The following is a 21,579-nucleotide window of genomic DNA, read 5'->3' on the forward strand; positions in this document are numbered from 1 at the left end:
TTACTTGTAAGCAGATGCAACGACTTGGTTCAAAGCAGCAAACATTTACATAGAGCGCAAAAAAGTAAAATCCTTTTTGACCTGTATAAATTTGGTTTACTGGAAGTGAACAAGGATCAGCTTTGTGACGGTCCATTCGCTGGCTGCAGTCACGCTGCTGAACCCATTTCCTTCTATTGTCTGATTTCATCAGTTTTTTGTTTTGTTTCGTCACTTACTGGCGAACACACTTTTTAACAGCTTTCAGTGGAGTTCTGATTAGTTTTGCTTGTCACAATTTCGGTTTAAAAAAATATATATATTTTTTTACACCTTTTGAGGTGGTGAGAAATTGTGTGAGTGACATCCACAAAGGAATGTTAGACTTGAACTGTGGGTGCTGCGTTTATATGGAACGATCAGGTTCATCACTGCAAGCAGTTCACTTACACGTTAAAAGAAATGACCTCAACCAATCCATTGTTTTCTTAAAAATATTGATTACAGCTGCTTTGATGATAATTAAAAAGCAACGCTTGTAAAACATTCAAAGTAATGCAGAAAATGTGCATTTGCTGAATTATTATTATTTTTTTTTTTAAATACGGTGATTACAGCCTCAATCAAGGCACATTGTTTGTAGAAATTGTAAATGACCACCAAGCCGAGATTACCAGTAACTTATTGCATCAAGAGGTCGACTTTGTTATGACAGACCTGCTCATTATTCCTCATTAAATGTTCGTATTCTTATGTGCGTGTTTGTGTGTGCCTGTCGCCTTACCTGCCAGGGCCCGATGGCATATATCTGGACAGGTGTGTGTGTGTGTGTGTGTGTGTGTGTGTGTGTGTGTGTGTGTGTGTGTGTGTGTGTGTGTGTGTGTGTGTGTGTGTGTGTGTGTGTGTGTGTGTGTGTGTGTGTGTGTGTGTTCAGCTGACTGCCTGTAAGCAGGTGCTCAGGTGTCCTTGGTTTGAACTTGACACTCGCCTCATGAATCAATCTCCACTCCAGGGTTATCTGGCAGTAGTGTGTGCGTGTGTGTGTGTGTGTGTGTGTGTGTGTGTGTGTGTGTGTGTGTGTGTGTGTGTGTGTGTGTGTGTGTGTGTGTGTGTGTGTGTGTGTGTGTGTGTGTGTGTGTAAGAGGCAGGGTTAAGACTAGCCACGAAGGTATTAACTTCTGATTGATTCATTTGGCTCTAATCCACCTCGCAGTGGAAGGTGCAGCTTGCCTTTCTCCTTTTCGAAACATTATTTACTCAACACGCCTCAGAAGTGGAAGTGAAGGTGTTCACAAATTCTCCTGCAATTTTAGTTCCTCTTGACTTTATTTCTGCTTTTACTGTGTTTCTTTTCTGGTAAATGTTGCTGGAATCTGTCACATTGATTGCAAAATTTCCGGATAAACCTTTGTAGAATAACAATTATAACTTTTTGCTGGGCACAAAAAGTTCCAAACATTTTCTTTCTGCAGATTTCTAAAGTGACGACTGGTGTGGTGGAAAATTCCGGTTGTATTTTTCTGAATTTGTTCTTACTCAGAGCAATTAGTGAGCGAGACTTAGGAAGAGAGAGAGAGAGAGAGAGAGAGAGAAGGTGACAACAGCAATTATGATAAATTATCTGGTGTTCATGTGTGCATACATTACATTTAATTTGTGCAACAGTCTGCACACGTTTTCTCTTGTCATGTTCAGGAAGCTGTGGGCGTAGGCATGAATAGAGGCCACTGGCCCACACACCATATTTCATCTTAGAACTAGTTGTTTTTAACCTGATTTTAACACCCACGCACTTTTGAGATGTTGTCATTTCTTATCAAGAATGAAAAATGATGTTAGTTGGTTTCCACTGTCCTTTCAGTACCTTACGATTGGTAAGAGGATGAGGCGAGGCTCACAAACACTAGGTTGTGCTGCGGTACACGCCTCCTGGAATTCGGCCAATCAAGATGAATCAGGACTTTTTCAAAAAGTGTGAATCAGGGAAAGCTACTCTTGTGTAGTCCCGGAATTAAAAACAACAACAACAACAACAACAAAAAAGAAATGACCATCATTTGTCTCCTTTAATAATAGCGCAGTCATATGCCCTAAAAGTAATAATGTATTTTGGCATGTTTTAACCACATAAATTGCGAATGTAGAATTTACATCATTAAGCAACTGGTGTGCTCGTGTACTGTGTTTCTCTTTGCATTTATATCTGCTGACTTAATCTTACCCCTATAAATTGTGTTGTGATTAAATCAAATTTGAATGAAATGGGTTATTTTTCCTTTTTTTTTTTTTTTCAAATGAAAGTTCGTAATTACTCATTAACTTCCTGGTAAGTGTTTCTGAACGCACATCATTAACATTTTCCCAGTTACTTTCCTGCAGCTTGACTGGCAGTATCATACGAACCGTACCCCACTCGCTGCTCTCCAGGATGCGAGGCAATTAAAGAACAGTATTTCTCCCGCTCATAAAGTAGGTCGCGGCTAATTGCATTTGACGATGAAGTGTGGGAACATAGTGAGGCGGAAATTACATGCAAGGTCTGTTGCAACAGATGGATTAATAAACATTAAGACAAAATGCCTGTGGAGTTTGTCTTTGGATGTCTTGTTGACAGCACGGATTGCATGTTTATTTAGCATTTGAGAAATTAAAAAGCCATACAATGATTTCCAGAATGTACAGTGATGTTTACTTTGTATGCTGTAGAAAATACACTGCAGTAAAGGTGATTCTTCTCCCTGGTGGATTAAGACCAACAAGCTCAGTTGCTGTCACTTTAATTTCCTCTTGAACAAGACATATTACATTATGGAGTGATTGGAAAGTTAATAATGTGTATTGTTGTTACTCTTTAATTGAGTTATAAAGAAATCTTCTTTTATGAATATCCTCGACGAGACACCAGATCTGTGATCTCAGATTACATGCTATAGCTATTTTTTTTTTCCTCTCATGGATGTATTTTAATCTTCTACTTACATGTTTTATTCAATCACGTAGAATTCTTAATTTGTGTTTCAGTCTGTTGTTTACAGCTCTCAGATGGCTGTTTAAAACTTAGTTTAAAATAATTAGAAACTGAATTTATTCGCAAAGAAGCAAAACAATATTGATTAAAGCTGGAAAGTTTTCAGTGAATAAATACAGAATTTCACAGCCACTTGCTGTAGAATCTGACTTACTTTGACAAGGAGGTCATACTGGTCCTATGAAAAATGGGACAGCAATGCAGAAACTCTCCCTGTGAGAAGTTTGAATATGTTTAACAATTAAAGCTGGTTAGACAAAAGATATTCCATTTAAATTGCTTCCATAAACTTGTCTGACATTATATGTGATTAGTTTAATCTAACTAATCATTGCAGTCATTAGTCATTGAAATAAAAATCAGTTTCCCTAATTGTTCATGTAATTAATTTAGATGCTCTTCATCATGTTGATATTGGGTTTGCCTCTTTCTCATTTCCAGACATATTTTATGATAGGTGGCGGTTGTACCACTGCTGCCTGTCCTCTAACTGTCCCATGTTATTGTCCAACATGATGGAGGGAAAGCGATGTCTAACAGCAGGTGGCTACGCCGCTCGATTACCGTGTCTTTGACCCGGAGAACAAAAAGACAGTTCTTTTCCCGGCAGCATTTTCCACGTCCCTCTACAGCACACAGAGTTCTGAAAGAGGCAAACGCTGAAAGACATCAGAGACACGCTTTATAGAGAGGCTTTGCCAAGGTCCACTTTGAATCGCTTGCTCACAGCTGATGAGTCATGACTCATTGTCTCGGTTGGGTGCGAGTTACAAAACTACACACAAACATCCACGATAGCACGGGAGGGGTTCAGGGAAACCGTTTCATCAACCTAAAACATCAATAACAGTGCCAGACGTTGGTGTCACTCTTTCACTCCTTCAGGTCATCTTTCACGGAACATTCATTTTAATCCGATGTTTAAACATCATCCTTGGAAAAAAAATTCATCTTAAAAGAAACAAGTGGTAGTGGCAGAAAATACGACCCTGTAAATAAAACGGTCTTACATAGATATAATTCAATTGTTTGTTGTTATTATAATAATTAGTCTCGTTCATATGTCTACAAAAGCCTTTCTCTAACTTGAATTAATTCAACTTCGAAATGAAACACGACACTGATAAGGGCAGAACTGCATAGATCGCACGTTTTTAATTAGCGGGTAAAACCGATTTCTAAGGTAGAGATTACTCTTTAAATTATTCTCTTGGCTGCTTCCTAGAAGTGAACACATAGAAGTATATGTTCATGTCAAAATTCAGACTGACTCAAGAAATATTCAAGGTGTGATCAAAAAGGTCCCAGACTGCACTTATTCTTACAAGCTAAAACCGTACATGATTTAAAATTGGGCGCAGTTCCCTTCAAAGTAGTCCCGTTGTCCAAGAATAACACTACACGCGCTTTGAACGCTCCCTGGAAGTCACGTTGTCAGCACCAACTGCAATTCACGTTGAAAACATTTTTATTTTTTAGGTCGTCACGCTTTCTAGTTTGTTTCTGACCACTCTCTGTGCATTTCAAAACCCATACTACCATACTATGCAGAAGGCAAGAAAAAGATTGAGTGTGTCCCAATATATAGTATGTGAAATGTAGTATGGCAAAAATACCAGGATTTTGTCGTATTTTGCTGGCCAGCATGCTTCTCTGGCTGTTCTGACCCACAATCCTCTGCACAGCGGAAGATACGTCCTGGTTGTGGGTGGAGGGGAATCTTTCTCTTGTGCCAATGCCGTGAGTGTATGTTTGTAGTGCAACAAGTCAGCACAAGACAGAGCCCTGCCAAAAATGTTGATGCTGTGTTTCCTCTTCTTCTCGTATATCTCAAAAAGTCATTCAGCAAGTATTTTTTTTTTATTAGTGGCCACAACCCAAATTCCTTCGTCAGTGAGTCCATGCATTCATCTCTCCAACTCTACCTACAGCCGCTCTGACTAAGCTGCTGAGGCTTTTGATGGTTTTCACTGCACATACTGAATTTCATGGGTTAACACTCCTCTATGCATAGAAGGAACTCAATATCTTTTTGGCTTACGAAACCTCCTCAAAGTTTATAAACTTAAAAAAAAAAAAAAAAAAAAAAAAAGGAAGACAATAAAAGATAGGAAAAAAAAAAAAAGGAAAAAGAAAGAAATGTCACCTACCTCGACGGAGCTCTGGGTGGTTGGCTGTGATGTTCAAAGAGGCTAAAGAACTCTGGTCTTGAGTGAATGTTAAGAGTTGGAAGTTGGAAAAAAAAAACCAACGTTGTGGTTTTCTGCGTGGCCTTCGGTCACATCCCGTTCTTCACAGAGGAGAGTCTCATTAGTTTGGTGTCTGGGTGGATCCAACACTCCCTCACTCAGTGACTTTTTCTCTTTTAGTTGTCACACTGCCTCAGTCGCTTAAGTCAGTGTGTCTTTAAATATCCTGACCTTTTCGGGATCGCCTTCATGTACAGTTACTTTGCACTTTATTTTCTGCGGGGAATTTTATACCCTTTTTGCATCATGGTTATTCATTCAGTGCATCAGACAACAATGTAACATATTGTGAAATATTACAATTTGATTCTTAGACATGTTGCAGGTAGCTCAGGTGATGAAATGGTGTTTGCACAGCAACAGTGTCAGACCGACGTAAATGTACTAGGTTTCCATTGGTCTAAAATCTTTTTAATGACAGGACGCCTTTCAAAACTGACTGCAGCAACTGTCTCAGCTGGGCTTGAGATGTATGCTGACATATTCGATTTTATCTGACATTGTAGCGCAGAGGGGGGAAAAAAAAGCCTTCCGATTTTTTTAACAACACTGTTTTTGCTCAGGTACCACCTACATGACGATCTTTATGCCCCACGTCAGGTAAAAATGTTGGCGTAGAAAAGTTGGTTGTCCATTTGAATTCATCCAACAACGTGGTTTTCTTGTGTGCAGTGAGCATTATAGACTCACTACAGGGTTACAGATTGTTTATTGTCTACTCAAATGAAAGCAATAATAATCAAATGCATATTCAATTAATAGCACATAACCTCTATCCTAGAAAAATAAATGCAAAAAAAAAAAAATATATATATATACTCTGCTCCTCATCCCACTTCAAACTCCTACTGCATTTCCTGTTCCCTGTGGCCTGTGGTACTCTCTTCCCCTCCGCCTGCAATGCAGCGGAGATGAAGGTGGATCAGGGCAGCAAAGAGCACACCAGAGGCCAACACTGGGGCTTCTCACAGACAGATCCCTCATTCGTCCTGACAAGCCTGGCAGCCTGAGAGGCAGCGCAAACAGCCTGTTCACACGCCTCATATTACACCCCTCAGCGGCACCGAGCGCACACACAAAAAAACACAAACAGGTATCACGGAATGTCAAAGATGTGCACCCACTTTTTTTTTTACACAGGGAACATCGGCTTCTCTCAGCACCACCTGCTTCACATTTTGTAGACCAGTATGAACCCCAGCTGCCAACTGGTAGCAGCTTCACTAAGAGTTGGCGGATAAATTAATTGCCCCTGGGTTCCTTAACAGTTGCGGAGATACTTCTTATTCATTTTATTTACTTCCATTTTCTCAAACACTCTAGGAATTCAAAATGGTAAGCAACCATTGAATCAAATATCCCAAGAGAAGAGCTCAGGAAACCCAAGGGGGCCTCGAGTGACTGGACTTGAGTAGAACAAAGTCTACATAGGAATTTTTTTTTTCTTTTATTTACAGGAATCTTGCATCCTGTCCTCTTATATCGGATCAATGTCAGATACATTTATCATGTACGTTTGATAGAAAAGGTGCATTTGAAATGTGTGATGCAAACAACCTTTTTAGCCATAATTAAAATGTTGCAAGGTTCCCGTTAATATATTAAAGTCAAAAAGTAGACATATTCTGCAGGAGACTGCTCGTGAAATACAAATATTAGTCTTGATTGCTGAAGGTATTTACTCAACTGAAAATAAGAGACCTTGTGCATTAATTGTGAATAACATTCCTGATAAGAAATGCACCTTAAGGATCCACTGAGGTGAAATTTAATCAACAAAGTGACCATCAAAAGAGCACCGTCGTGACTAATCAAATTAAACCTCACCTCAGCAGCTCCGTTAAACGTACTGTGGTGGAGGCAGATTTTCATCAGGACTAAATAGGGCCACATTTGTTATTTGTTTCAATACTGATCAACATAATGTTCGTAAATTTCACAGCTTTTGCATGTCACCTATATGTGTGAATAACAGTATATTGTCATTAGTAAGAAAGGTGTGATGTTGTCCACACTGTCGCAAAATGCCCAAGGGTAAAGGTCAGATTAGACAGTTGTGTGTGTGTGTGTGTGTGTGTGTGTGTGTGTGTGTGTGTGTGTGTGTGTGTGTGTGTGTGTGTGTGTGTGTGTGTGTGTGTATTTGTGTGAACAATGTACCTGAATTCTATACCTGAAATTTATCCTGCTTCCTACCAACACTCAATGCTGACTAGTTTTTAAACCATAAAGTTGTCTTTATCTAAATTAAACAGCAGTTGTTGCCTTAAACTTAGACATTAATCATTCGGATGAAAATAATGTAAATGTTGTTGTTTTTAAAGAGCTTACTGGTAAAAAGGGAGGCCCAGTCTTGCATAAAGCCCCCTGATTTAAAAAACAAAAACAAAAACAAAAAAAACCAAGTATCGTCAATGTGCTAAAAATAAATTTGGGATGTGACTGTACATGGCACTTTGGTAAACAAGGTTCGCTAAAGGTCAAAACTATAAAACTCAACACGTACAAGCGGACAGACTTACAGTCTGCACAGTATGTACACATCTTAATGAGTGTATGCATGGCAAAGGGTTGTAAGATGCTTTACACACACACACACACACACACACACACACACACACACACACACACACACACACACACACACACACACACACACACACACACACACACACACACACCTGTCAGTTGACTTCTCATGCTCTGTTTCATCTGTTTCTTTGCTGGAGGGTCTCAGGAAACCCACAGTGTTGCTGTTCGCTGCGTCTAAATCAACTGAAGCGTTGACCTTGTGCAGAGGCATTGTGGGAAATAAGGGCATCACCGCTGCCAGATGAAAAACCTTCCTCTGTCAAACAGTCAATGGGCATATTACACACTTTGTTCTCTTCATATATGAAGGCCGTTGCTCACGCAGAGACACACAGCTGGCGGTTGGGCATGCCTGTCAATTCTGGGGTCAAACCTTCGGTGGTTTGATGAAGGTTCTCGAACCGCACGTCTTCCATTTGTTCTTTTAACTCTTCCTTTTTGTTTTTTGGTCCTCTTCACTTCATTCAAGACTGAGGAGTGTTCATGAGTCTTACAAACTTCTTTGTCGTATGTGACAGGAACAACGTAACTTTGAAAAAAAGTGTTAACTACACGTGATTGGAGTAAAGCATTGTTTGGGATACCAATTAAAAAGTGTGTCGACCCACTTCTTGTTCAGTATAAAGAATAGATAAGCTCTTTAGATTCACTGGCACTCTGTAATTTGCATCGCTAGACAACTATGAATAATACATCCCATCACTGCATTTGAATTATTTAAAATAACATTGATTGATCTTCAGGCTGTTGCATCATCTGTGTCATCGTCGATCTGCAGACAAGTAAACGTGGAGGAAACATGCAGAATCTCGCTACCGTGTTGCATAATTTATGTTACATCGCATTAAATAATGAAAAGATAAGGGTGTTTTTTAATCTTACACTGAGGTTGACCTTTTACATCTACATTTTCATCACTTCAGCAGTTTAGGGATTTTGTCATTATCAATGTATTACCAAAATCTACGCAGTACATCCTCAAGTCCAAGTGAATGGTTGTGCCAAATTTAAAGAAAATCCCTTGAGGTGGTTTGAAGACTTTGCCTTCACGAGAATCGGGACAGACAACACGAAAACAAAATGCCTCAGGCCACGGCTAGCTGGAGGTGTCATGTTTCCCATGATGATACACAAATACATTTCCTCCCTTCAGTGCTGTGACTCTCCTCCTCCCTGACCCCCCCCCCCACATGATTTTGTTTCCTGGAAGAACCTAGAACGACACCTCTTGCAGAGATCGAAATTTTCCGCATATTGAGGTTAACACAAGTTCTTTCATTGGATGTTGCAAAAGAAATCTGTTTTTAGGTACTTCCAGTGAGATCAGACAACCTTAGATAAACATAAACTATCCTGTCAATTAAAGTAAAAAAAAAACAACAAAAAAAACATTTGGCTTCTGGCGGTTCTTAATTTTCCAACTCTGGTTTTAAAAAGTTAGTATTTATGCCTTAGAGATTTGGGAAATAACTTTAATCATGAGAGACTCTAATAGCTTCTAATAGAAAAGCAGTCACTGCAAGTTAAGACTAATTTCATGGTGTGATAACAACATCATTTTGCATGCATTATGTGTCTTATTCCTGAAGTGAAAACTTACTGAAAAGCGTCTACTTGTATTATGTTTAATTTCCCCAGTCATGGAGTTTTTATTTTGTACTTTTACAAGAAGAGTGAGAGGAAAACTAGGCAGACATTATAACAGTGGGAATAATCCTGTCCTTTTACATTTTGCAATGCTGAAGTTGACCTTTTTAATTCAAAGATAAACATGCCTTCATAAAGAAACAAATCCAATAACTCTTTACTGTTTACATTGTAACTTATTAAAGAAATGTTATGAAAACCCATGAGAGAACTACTGCAGTGTTATATGTTGTATGTGCCTATTCAGCCATTTAATACAACCCATGTGGTTTCAGATTTTCAACAAAGACTATTTAATTAAATCTAATATTTTGAGATGAAAAAAGGTGCGACGGAAAAAAACTGGATGAATAAATGTTTCTGGAAAACCATTCTTCATTTTCATACACTCAACACTTACTTTCATATTTTGTCCTAAGGAACAAAAACAGAAAGCAAATGAACAAGGGGGCCTCATCTGTTGGCATTCTTGGATTTACAGTCATTGAGTTTTTAGTACTCCCAAGAATTAAGATGTTTGGGTTTGTCACTTCAAATGTCTTACACATTCCAGCAATTTGATCCATTGTTGAATATTTTATCCAGACATGTATTAAGACATTAAAAACAGTTACATTTTATTGTTAAAGATTTCATCTACTACTTTTATTATGAATTCCAAAGTTAATGAATATGGAAATATTTAATTTCTAAAGTTTAACTGCCAGACACAAGATGTCTCCTTCTTCAATGCAAGTCCAATTTGACTTGACATTGCAGGAAGTTTAATTTACCGTGGGGGATTAAATATCAGTATGTTTTACCTAGAAACAAATTAGTCACTTTTTTTTGTTTTTTTTGGAGACTTGTCAATTGTACTCTCTTTGGGTATTTCATGTAATTTTTCATGGTTATTCATATCAACTCAACTTAATGCTGTCTCTCTCCTCAAAAGGTGTACATGAAATCATCCCTTAGAGAATGTTTCATCTGAACCACGTGCATTTAACGAATTCTCTTCTGCTCTGCAGCAGAAGCAATCCTTTTGAATAAGCACCCTTTTTGCCAACGACACTTTTTCAATTGAATTTTTATGGGCCCCCACATTGCTTAAGTAAATTAGTATGATCTTTGAGTATTGGGAGGTATTTGACACTTCGGTCTCTGCATATGTCTCTCATTTAATACCCACAGTCAAACTGCCTACTCGACAGGCCCGGGCGTGAACTTTAAAGTCACCCCAATATTGCAACTCGGGGAAAAAAATCCATGTCAACCAGGAGAGAGGGAAAGAAAGGAAGACAGAGTGTAGAGGAAAGAGATAGAGACAGCGAAAGAGTCCCAGCGTGTCAAACCTAAATACTATTATACTTGTTATAATTCATTATTATTTCAATGACAGGGGTCTTGGTCTGAAGGTGACTTCATTACATTACAGGTTATTGCCTCATATATCAAACTTGGGTTGCCCTAATTTTTAGGCAGCAGAAGTGTCTGGCTGACTGTGAAATTGACTGCTCTCCATCACAGAGTAATTAGATTAGCCTGCTGGTTATGTATAAAACAAGAGCAGACAGCGCTAGCTGCTCTCCTGAGGCTGCCGGCAGGGACGAGGGCGGCGAGATGGTGTTGAGAACGCACAGGTGTGCTGTACAGGCTGATGTGCATGGGTCTGTGCAGTATCACATTTGAGGGCCAATTTCAACAATAAACTTGCTAATTTTGGACAAATTAGAGTCTGAGATTTGTCAAATCAAAGTTTTTGATCATGTCAGTCCATTAACATTTTTTCTTACAACCTTGAGACAGGGCATTCAAGAGGCATTTAATGTTTTTCATTCAAATGTGAAAGGAAATGGAAGTAGCTGTGTGAGGAATGAAAAAAAAAGGAGATTACTGACCTGTGGAGGGGAAATATTTTGAGGCCTAATATAAAATTCTTTATGGAATTATTTTCTGATGGACCGCCACAAAACGAATGAAAAAGAGTGAATGTAGCAAATGACACCATAATGACTTGTGGAAAAAATTAATTGACTTTGTACGTCATCAGAGAGGTAAAATGTGAGTCTATGGGAAAGGAGGCAAATAGAAACCTGCCCCCCAGTGGCCCTCAGTGTTATTGCACTGTACACTTCCCCATTGGTTGTACTTTTCAGAACCGGAAGCGACGTCCATTTCTATAAACACTCTATGATACTGACACATGACGATATCATATTGCCATCACAGGATGTTATTAAGTCACTTCTGCACTACACTGTAGTTTGAACATTAATTATGATGTTTGCCTCTTACAATTAATAAATAATGGCTGAATCACAGGCTCAGAATGTCAATAGATACCAGTTAATGCCACGGTCAATATACAGAAAGAGTGCAGCTCTATAAAAACAGGCCCAGTCATTGTTCGCAAAAAAGAAAAGAAAAAGAAACCACCCTTTTCATCCTATTTATTTTGTTATCTTTTATTACTTAAACCCTTTCATGTCTTAATTAAGCCCCCTCCATAAGCCTTTCTAATCAGTTGTATTTTGAATTATTTGACTTTGCATTTGCAGATATAATCATTTTATACACAAAGTTTAAATTACTTTTGTACAGAAACTTTCCTCGACCATATTTCCCCTGAGGAAAGCCATGCCATAGGTTCGCCAGCTCTGTGGTTCAAGCACAAATTTGTGTATGTGTGTGTCTATGAAATGAGTGTGTTGACGTGTGTGCTTACGAGGTTTGTTTTCACAAGGAACTTACATTAGGTGCAACGCTAGCTGTAACTAGCTCATGGATTTTGCTGAGATTGCTGCATAATTCAGGCTCGCCGCCTTTGTTCAGCACCACCCATAAAAACAAACGTCGTTAACCTGCTATGTTTCCACTCTCTGCTGATAGAGACATCTTATTTGTAGTGTTTACATGATGTAGATGTCTGTGTTTGGTCATTAATTTTTCAGCAGAATGTCTAAGCTCTCTGGTACAGCCTTGATCCACCATGCTTCATCGAACTGTCTGTCTTAAAGCCAGAGGGTTAACGGAGTCAATGGCCGCCCTGCAATACTGAAACAGCATTTCTGAGGATTCATATGTCTCCCAGGTTGTGAAATATACCGTATGCGCATGTGGTTGAAAGATAAAATGAAACATTGTTAATCTCCACAGCAAAATTATGTTAATGCTGAAACCAGAAAGCGAGAAAATCATGAATTTGTGAAGACTATAACATACTGACAGGCAACCGCAACAACGATCCCTTATAGTGATTATCATTGCATCAACATTTCAAACCACTTTAACCCGTTAAATGAAAGTAAGATCAAAGCTGAAGGTTACTGCGGTTTTCAAAGGGGAACGTTTCGACTTGTCATTGCAGCTCAAGAAAAGTGGAGGTGTGAATAATAACAGGTGACTCAGCTGTAACATTAATGAAATGTAACGAGGAAAAATAAAGATCGGCACCGTGGACCCTACACACCTGATTAAAATGAAGTCCTCATTACTGTTATTAATTTAAACCCATGTTGTTGTTTTTTGTTGTTTGTTTTGTTTTAATGCCAAAATGTCTGTTGTGAAATGAACCCTTTTTTTTTTTTTTTTTTTCACTCTGTAATCAGCCTACCCAGAATATTTACTCCACCACATGGTTACCTGATCATAAGTTTCCATCCATTGGACCTTGAGGCTTCTGTTTCGTTATCAGTATCTCGTCAATTTTTGACCCTGCCTGGTCTTTGGACTCCCTGTGCATTCATCCTCTAATAACTACATTTGGGCCATTTCCCTCTGAGCCACTAACATTTGCTGCATTATATGAACATACTGCTTTGGAAGAAACATTACCCTTGAATATCAATTGCAAATTAGTTGCATGTGAATGTAGTTTGCGGGAGACGGGGCAATCAGAAACCACAATAACTCCTTGGACAACGTTTTACCGTGTAGTTAACTGGATTTTAATTGTTTCACATCAGTTAAAAGCTCAGTCGTGTTAAAACATGCGATCAGTTCATGCACCCCACCTTACAGAGACAAATGAGTGTGATTTGAACTGTGTGTGTGTGTGTGTGTGTGTGTGTGTGTGTGTGTGTGTGTGTGTGTTTGTGGCCGTCTGCCAGAGTTGATCTTTTATAGGTCAAAAGGCTGTTTGTAGTAAATGGAGCTTTTTCTGGATGAAAAGACAGCGGCGTTGTGGGGAAACGTATTGATGAGAAAACCAATGGAACTATTCATCCTCCCTGATTCATTGGTACACACATCAAATTTGGAAAGCCTCACTGCTGAAAGGTTCACAAAGCCCTTTTTTTTTTTAACGATTTTGGATCCCTCCATCCCCCCCCCCCACACACACACGTTAAAATTAGAATAAAGCTTTTATTACAAAAGTATGCCGCTTTTTTAATATTAAAGTCCATTATTGAATATCTAAGGGATGCCATTATTCTATCGTTCCATTTCCTCAACCAAACAATCAAAACAACTCAGGACCCACCCAGCCCACCCAGCTCAGGACCACGCTGGAGACCAAGTTGGATCAGAGAGTCCCACGACTGCACCTGTTGTGTGCGAATGGTGCACAGTACCGTGACGCGCACAGAGACGCTAGAACCTTCACGACTAAGTACTCAGGGTTCCGTCGCTTGATCAGAATCGGCATCCGAGTCACGCGTGGTTTAGTGAGCGGCGATCCAGGTGCATCTGCGATTTCTCCACTAACATGACCGGAAGGCGCACCTCAAATCAGCAACGGAGACAACTGACATGTTTCAGGAAGCCTCTGGCGATGAAGTAGTGGACCTGGAGAGGTGTTTTGAGTGACACTCGCACTACCGAGGGGTGAAACATGACAGTCCAAGGCCGAAAAAGGCGCATCAGGTCAGGCGCACAAGCAAGGTCATTTTTTATTTGACATTCGTGGGGCCGTGCACCGTGAAATCTGACTGTCAAACACGAGTTCTACTCTGATGTTCTGAGGAAACATTCGGCGCAAACAACCTGAACTGTGTTGCAGTGGCACTTGGTTTTCTCCAACACGACAATGTTCCAAGCTCCTTGCGCATTGAAAACACAAGTTTCCCGCCCACAGCAACACAATTGTTGCTCCCCACCACTCCTACTCCCTACACTTTAGCTCCCTGCTACTTATTTCTTCCCCAAAACTGCGTCCCAAACTTTGATTGTGTGCCGTCTGCTCAAGCTTCAGGTGCGAGAAGAAAGAGTGATCACAAAAACGTGTGTAACTCAGCGGGTGGCGTTGATTAAGTGATGAAACTTGGAATACTTACTCACAAAGGTTACTGCTTCCACCCGCTCCACGCACGTCAAAGTGATGTTCACTGTTCGCGCGGAACCGAGGCAGTCGCAGAACTTTCTGTTCCACCTTCGAAGTTAGAAGTTAAATTGCCAGTGAATTGTTCGGTGACCTTCTATCATTTTTTTTTTCTTCCTTTTCAGTATATCCCTTTACATTTCCTTTTTGGTTCCTGTACCTCACTATCTTCTTCTGTTTGGGCTTTTCCCTTTTCCGTTTTCCTTGCCTTATTTCCTCTTTTGGTTTTGGAAAAAGAGCGACGGAAGGCAAAAAGGGATGAATGGAAGGATGTACAGGTGGAAGCATAGAAAAAGACCAACAGCTGGTCTGCGTCAGGAAGACCAGGCGATGAGTGAGGAGTTAGTCGAGGCAGCACAGCATGATGGGAAGGAGATGCTTATATTTTTTCCATTCTATTTAGGGGTGATTTCAAATGACACCTTCTGTCTCACACCTGCATTTAAGAAAAAGACAAGGACGATGATAATTAGCTTGAAGAAAACTTTAATTTCCAGAAAACAATTTTTTCTTCATTTTGTTTGACTTTAGTATTCAACGTACATATAAGATCTATTTGAAACTGATTACTATGCTAGTTGATCATAGAAATGTCGTTAACTGAAATTATTTTAAAACTACAGGAAGCTAAAAAAAAAAACTTTTCGGATTCTATGCAGAAAATTGCCTGAAGGAAGAACAGTTAACTCAGTCTGTTATCAGTTTATTCTTACTGGGAGAGATAGAAAACAAAACAAGTAGAGGCAGAAAAAAGTAAAAAGGCAGGACATGAAGCCAAGGGAAAAAAAGAAAGTGGTGAATGTAAATGAAATATTACATTTCTGTCTAGTTTTTCTTTTACCCATGACATTTATGCTCCCAGCTGTCCCTTTTCTTGTGTGTCATCAGATTGTAGTGGATGTGAAATATTTCAAAGGTCTCTGGTCAGTTCGCTCCACTTACTCTCTGTCTCAGTGGTGAAATTAGTAAGACAGCGAAGGTTTCAGCATGATTTAACTCGAGGCCAGTGGAAGCTCAAGTGGGTCCTCGTAACTTAACGATCTATAAAAGCAAGCTATGAACTTTTGAAGTGGCGAACGGAGAATTGACAGCTGAGTTGGCCAGAGGCATTAACTAACTAAGATGCCATTTTATAATGTTATCAAGTGTATAAATCTAAGGGAAGTACTTCAAGTTTATTTAAACTGTCATTATAAGCAGTGAGAAATTCCAAGAAAATCCAGAAAATCATTTCCAGTTTTTTTTTTTTTTTTTTTTTTAAATATACAAGTGTTCTGGCAAGTGTGGGGCTAAAACCAGAGCAATGAAAGAGGAGACTCTTTAAGGATCACTCATGTTCAAGTTGAGGATCACTTAGCAGACAAAGAACTTAAGTTACCTCTTAGTAGTTTTGCATGTCACACTTAAGAATATAGTCGTTGGAGTAGAGCACGATACAATAAATAGTAGGTTACAGTTTCTACAGTGAAGGGAAACATGTTCATGTTTTATCACCGTGGACAGATTCTCTGTTATTTTACCTTTATTTTGTGTTGACAAAGCAATATTTTTCTTGGATTAACATGTAATTATGGCCGCTGTTGCTGTTACAAGGACATTCCTGTGTTAAGTGCCCTGAGATGACTTTTGTGAATTGGTGCTGCATCACAAAAATGTGTTATTAATACAACATTTTAAAAATCTTTATCATATCAGTTGGACAGTGAATAGACAATTACATAATGCTTATGCCTGACATTGCCAGCTAAAGCACTTGCTAGTATTTAAACAAACCCAATGCTACTGACGGTAAGAGGCAACAAATTACTTTTAAAAGCTGCACTGATTGTTTGTTTTGACAATTGGAGGCAGCAGAAGATCGTGAGATTCGTGTGAATATAAAAAAAAAATACAACAAAGAAAACACCGGCTTGTGCAGCCGACCTGATGCATTTCAATCCGTTGCAGATTTCCGGAGTTTGACAGAAATTTCTCTCTGCTCCAGTTTCAGGTCCATAGTAAAGTCGCAGATGTGCACGTACCCGTGTTCACAAACGTGTGTGACGGAGGTTCTGATGTTGATCAAGTGATGTCACTGCGTCCCCCTGCTCCGTGCATATTACCGTGCTGCGCTCAGAACTTTTTGATTGCACCCACTCCATCTAAAGACACAAAATGAAAACAAAACAATACATTTATCTTCAAATCTAAATTAGACATTTTATGCAGTAAGGAGCTGGTTAAAGAAGCGCAGTGTGTTTGCGTAATTACAGTGCCATTGTAATTTATCAAAAAGGAACAACTAGTGTCACCAGACATCAGTCTCTTTTCATGGGTATATCCTCCCACTCACTGCCTTTTTAAAAATTATTTGATGATGAATTACAACAATTACTTGCAGCCCAAAAAAAAAACCACGTGTTATTGATGGTGGATGCTTGCAGGAGCAAAACAAAGCTAAAATTAAAAAAAAAGAGTAGAGCTTCTCTCTTGTATTCACGAGTGCTGTTTTATCAGAAAGCAAGACAGATAAAGGCCCAACATTAAAGCCCGGTGAAAGAAAATTGTTTCTATATATACACTTCTCCCCCAAGCGAGCAAATAAAACTAAATAAGCACAAAAGTATATCTGAAGAAACTCTAAAATAGGACCTTTTGTGTTTGCAGTTTTAGAGGTGAGTGGGAAGCGGTGCAATGCGGCTTTTAGTCAGTTATCAAAAGGTCATACGTTCAGCGATATCAAGGGCTTCCATCAGCTTTTACCTTGACAATCTCTTCAATTTCTTGATGGAATTCAGTTGGCAAAGCTCTATTGTAAAATGTAGACACCTCTGAAACTTCACTTGTGCAATAAAACCTGTCATCAATCCTCCATATATGGACTATGTCCATCCATCTATTTCTCAGTGCTTATAATTCAGTCTAAAATAGTTAGATGGAATAATTCTGACCATTAACTTGAGTAAAAATTGTAAAACCACAATGCTCCATTACATTCTATTAAATGCTGATAGACAGCTGAAAAATAAAATCCGTAACTAGTAGGGACCAAAATCAGAGCTAAAAGAAAGTGCATACCGGACTTGCATTTTCCAAGAGGCCGGAAACATAACTCCAAATGAATAATAATATTGCTCGTAACTGCTGGATGTGTGAATAAGTAAATGTAGTTCACGCTAATGTGAACACGTTGTGTTCATAACCATAAACTGTAAATTATATTAGACGTCTCTGGATGTGAAAAGTGAAATCAAAGTGCCTTAAAGTGCAATACCTCTGGGGGCCACTAGGGGCTGGCTTAAAAAAAAAAAAAAAAAAAAAAAAAACTCTGGCTCCAATGGACTCCCATTCAAAAGGCATTAACTTCTCTCATGGAATACAAAGTTAACAACAGTTAATTGAACTTTAAATCTGAATAGAACAAAGCACACAGCGATACACACAGGGAGCAATTTGGTGTTCGTTATCTCGCTCAAGGACGCTCTGACATGTGGGAGCAGCTGTACCACATGACTCGCAGACACTCCACAACAACACCATCAAAACACCGTGGCCTGTCTCTCGAGGCTTCTCAGTTATGACAGGAATTAGAAAGTTTCACTTTTTAGCAAGCGCTGTATAAATAACAACAAATTCTGTCATAATTTCTAGAGCTTGTGCTGAGCAGTATGTTAATTTTGTTTTTAGTCTTAAAGGCAAGTGTTGCACAAAAGAGAAGTTCAGGGAACTAGAATCATGATCACTGAGATGTACCACAAAGTCATCTTTTTCCATCTTATTTACTCTTAAAGACTTAAAGTACAGCAGCTCTTTTTTTTTCTCTCTCTGAACTGAGCACATTATTTACATACCGCATGCTCCAATCAGGTAATACGATAGTCTGCCTGCCTGTCTATCCTGTCTACATGTTCTACTTCTGTGCTGTTGTAGGTGATCATCAGGATGATTTGAAGCACCTGGGACTGGTGTTTTCACAGTAGATATCCTCAAGCTTCATTCCAGTGCCAATCTTTGACAAAAACAACACAGTTTATTTCCTGAGGCCTTTTTGTTTCCATAATTTTGGAACCAAAAAAGTTGGGAAGCCATTGACCATGATGATTGCCTATTCCTAATTTTAGTTTGAAACTAATTTAGCTCACTTGTGTGCTTCTGTTTTATGAGAGAATCCCAAACAAGTGTTTTTCTCTCCGGCACATCAGAGCACATTTGCATGATTTTGAATCTTCTCCACATCACACCACAGGGCTTTTGTTTTTGAAGAATTAGTTCACAATTAGTGGCATACTGTTGCGTCTCCAGTGTGTGAATCCTAATGTGTGAATGGTGCACATGAAAAAGGAGAAGGGATCTTCCTGGTTTTTGACACCCTGCAGCATCTTTCCCTCTTCACCACTTCATACTGGAAGCTCCGTTAAAAATACATTTTCTGATTCTGTATTTTCTCCCTGTGACATCACCAGGAGAAGAAAATGCCACTCACAGCTTCTTTTCCTCTGTCTCATTTTCTCTCTTTGCATCCTTTCCTCTCACCCTTTTTCACGGAGACAGCGCAGCCGGCGTTAGGTGATAAAAAGTGGGCAGAGGGATGGAGGAAGGAGGGGGAAAAAACAAAAGGGATGTAGACATGGAGGGCGGACGAATGCGAGACAGGCAGATATGAGGGGCATGAGGAGGATGTAACAGATACAAATCTGTTAGAGTTGAAGAGGGGTTGGGAGGAAGCTGACAATTTTCGGCATGAATTGGCTTGGCTCATCATCGCTGTCGGGGGAAATGTGTCAGTAACATTGTGCGTGTGCATGTGTGTGTGATATGATAAACATTTGCTGCTGCTACTGCTTCCAGCCTTTCCCCATTACCCCCCCCCCCTCCCCTCACCTCTCCAACCCTCAGGCTACCGGCAGTTTCTCTTTTTGAATAGTACCGTGTAAAGTGAACTCGCACACCATGTATTTGTGATTACATCAGGTTTCTTCCCCCGGCACTGGGCTTCTCCTAAAAAGGAGGACGAGATTTCATGAATTTGTCAGCGTCTTTTGAGGATGTCATCCAGGTTCGGCTGGCGGAGGAACAGGCTGTGGGAGGGTGTTTATTCTTCTTCCTATGTTCTTGGTTTGTTTAAACCAAGGCGGGGGTTGAATCTGTATTATTGCCTTTTCATAGACAGCCATAATAAGTTATCTTCATGCGTGAATAAATATGGCCAGTGCAGAACAATTGGACAGCCAAAAATGTGTTCTTTGCTATGTTGTTCCATTGACCAATGGGACAGCAGAGCACCCTTCTGTGCACATCTGTAAGTGTTGGAAATCAGAGGAATGGTGTTTTATTTCAATTCAATCAACCATTTGTCACCATCAAGTCCAAATTAATCCTACCTTACGAGTGTGACAACATCATCTGCACACATACATCCTTAAAAACTTCATTACATACATAAACGTTCATTGTTGGTCCTTTCAGATTGAACAGTGAAGTTGTCCTTTGGCTGCAACCAAGCTGATATTTAGTTATGAAATAACAAAGTAAACAAACTAAATTCAATTGTATACATAGTTCACGTCAATTACACATGACTTTTGTTAGTTTTAAATTTCAAAATATTTTCAGGCCGCATATTTTAGCTGCATGTGACTTCCTTAATTGGTATACAGTGTAGAAGCACCTCGATCACATCAAACATGTGGTATTGTGCACTTCTGCTGTAAGAAGCCAGCCACAAACTCTTCTTTGCTTTTCTATAAACCTCTTTGGGCTTTGTTCTGCTGAGTAAAACATGTCAGGTTTATCATGAGTAACCACACAAATCAGTGACCAAGCTGCTGTCTGTGTGACCTGGTTTCTGACCTTTGACCTCAGTTGTTAAAGAGAGTAAATTTGTGTGTGGCGCCTCTTCTTCGGTATGTCAAATGTGCTTTACCTAAAAATAGCAAAGTCAATTCTAATGGAAACCTTCTGCAACACAACATACCTGCTGTGGCACTGAAGGAGGAAACATAAATCTACTTTAACATTTACATGTTGAACTAATTCTGGCATTTCACCGGAATTGCTTTGAAAGTTTAAAAATTTTATTTTGGTGACTAATAGGTTGAAATTTGCAATGCAATGTTGTTGCACTTTGTCTTTGTTTTTATCTCTCAAGAAATAAATGGAAAAGAAATCTCTGTGAACTTAAAAAACAAACTGTAAAAGTCTCAACACATTACCTCCATTACATTCACCCGAAGGCCCACGATTCTCCTTCTTTGATCATATAAAACCACTTTTGTATCCCCTTCAGCCAGCATCTCCTGCCTGCCTCCCTTAAATAGGTTAAAGGAGGTGAGACAAATCCCTTAAGTTAAAAGCTCTTCACATACCATTTTTTAACTCCACCATTTATACAGATTCTGCCTGGCCTCGCAGAGCTGGAATTGAAAGTATATAAGAATAAATAACCATTTGCAGATTTGTTTTCGGCGGGGTAAACACATCCCGTCAGCAGAAATCCTGACCCCTCGATGGCCTCAAAGTGTGCAGCAAAGCTATTTCACTTTACACAAAAACCGCATCAGCCTAGGCTTCCACATGTACACTCGCGCCCTGGCGCACCCAGACTGTAAAAACTCAGACGTACATGGTCTTGACAGAATGAAAACCACCGTGGGTGCGTTCACCCACAAAATCCCAGACTCCAAGACATAAACACTCTCATTTGGGCTCCAGCATTAAGTCGAGGCAGCGTTAAAGCTACCAGACAACAGATAAACACAAGCAAATTAAAAGCGAGAGCCCCTCACTGATACTAAATACTCCATAAA

Source organism: Brachyistius frenatus, unplaced genomic scaffold (genome assembly GCF_029030835.1).
Source record: "Brachyistius frenatus isolate BFR_SWC_R1_liver_20210118 unplaced genomic scaffold, ASM2903083v1 Contig_5, whole genome shotgun sequence".
Classification (NCBI taxonomy): domain Eukaryota; kingdom Metazoa; phylum Chordata; class Actinopteri; family Embiotocidae; genus Brachyistius; species Brachyistius frenatus.